The sequence below is a fragment of the Onychomys torridus genome, chromosome 2, assembly GCF_903995425.1.
Source record: "Onychomys torridus chromosome 2, mOncTor1.1, whole genome shotgun sequence".
NCBI classification, from domain to species: domain Eukaryota; kingdom Metazoa; phylum Chordata; class Mammalia; order Rodentia; family Cricetidae; genus Onychomys; species Onychomys torridus.
In genome coordinates, this window is record NC_050444.1 from 129,913,087 (window position 1) to 129,915,100 (window position 2,014).

The following is a 2,014-nucleotide window of genomic DNA, read 5'->3' on the forward strand; positions in this document are numbered from 1 at the left end:
TATGGCCATTACACACGTGAGGTGTGGCTTGCCACACTGTGCTTGTGAATGTTTTGCACTTTTTCCTCACCCCGATTTCTAGAGTGCTCCAACGTCCACCACGGCCCATTTCAAGTTGTATGAGGGCGCCCAATTGGGAAGAGACACAGTGATGCACAGTTAGAGAGTATTTCTACCATTCAGATACAATCAGGATGGCCATACAATTTATGGACCCCAGTGCAAAATAAAAACGTGGGATCAGGGCTGGCAAGTAGGTCAGCGAGTAAAGATGATCTGAGTTGGATCCCAGAACCCACGTGTTGGAAGGAGAGAACAGACAGCGGATTCTTCTCTGACAGTCACGTGTGCTGCGGCTGGCACGCGTTCACAATAAGTAAATGTGAAAAACCAAAAAAATTAAGTTTAAAATTACAATAGCAGAACATTAAGCAATGTTAAAACAAGTATGTGCTTCCGAGTTCAGAGCCATTTGACTGTTAGGTCCCACCTCATAAAGCCAGCCTTGGTTACAGACAACCTGAGGAGCAGCCTAATAGTAAAATGTATAGCAATAAACTCAGTCTTCCACAGAAGGGCGTTTGTTACAGTACTTAAAGAAACAGTTGAATAATTACTTTAAAATGCTTTAACCGACCACCAGCTATCATGTCTTTATTTACTCAAGGTTCTAGAGAGACATCTTGTGTTCTTACACGCTTTGAAACGGTTTGTCACATGACAATTCATTTCACAAGTACTGGCTGCCTAGGATGATTGAGTCACTGTTCTCAAAGCTGGAGAAAAAGTAGTGAACAAAATACTATCTCTGCCCTCACAATGCTCATATTTTTCTGCCCTGAGTCCTAAGCTATGGACACAGATTAATTCATAGTTCAATTATAGCTGTAACTTCTCCTGAAGCTAGTTCCGAAAAGCCAGAATCTGCCAAGGAAGCACATATGAAGATGTGTCAACCCTCCATGGCTCAAGAATATTTGGAAAAATTTGCACCTGTACTGAACATGTGCAGAAATTCTTTATGTTATTATTCCCTAAGGAGTACAGCCACATACATAGCATTTACAGTGTACTAGGCAGTATAAGCAGGTAATATGCAAACACTATGTCACCTTATATAAGGGCCTTGGGTATTTATAGTTTTTTTTTAATCTTTATGTATTTTATTTTATAAATATTTGCTTACATGTATGTCTGTATATCACATTTGTGCCTGGTGCCTGAGGGGGTCAGAAAAGGGCAATGGATCCATGAGCCACCATATGGGTGCTGGGAATTGAACCTGGGCCCTCTGTGAGAGCAAGTGCTCTTAACCACTGAGACATCTCTCCATCCCTCCATCCCATCTATAGATGTTAATATGACCTTAGGACCAATGACCTGTGAATACTGAAAGCATTGTATTTAAGATGGATTTGGTGATATATGTGGTCTGGAATTACAGTGTGGGCGAAGTGAGCCAGGAAGATTCCTGAGCCAGCCATTTTAGCCAGATTGATAAGCTTCAGGTTTAGAGACAAACCTTACTTTACATGATTAAGGTGGACAGCAGTTGAGGAAGATAGACAATGTTGACCTCTGGCTTCCACATGCACATATACTCAAACATATGTACACTCACACACATATAAACATATGTATGTGCATGAGGACACACACACACAAAGAGAGAGGGGGGAGGAGGAGGGAGAGGGGGAGGAGGGAGAGGGAGAGGGGGAGGAGGGAGAGGGAGAGGGAGAGGGGGAGAGGGAGAGGGAGAGGGAGGGAGAGGGAGAGGGAGGGAGGGAGAGGGAGAGAGGGAGGGAGAGGGAGAGGGAGGGAGGGAGAGGGAGAGAGGGAGGGAGAGGAAGAGGGAGGGAGAGGGAGAGAGGGAGGGAGAGGGAGAGGGAGGGAGAGGGAGAGGGAGAGGGAGGGAGAGGGAGAGGATTTTAACAGTTAATGGACTGACTCTAACAGGCCTGGCTTCCCAAGCTTCTGTATTCTTTATGGTATTGTCCATCACTCATTTGTTCAT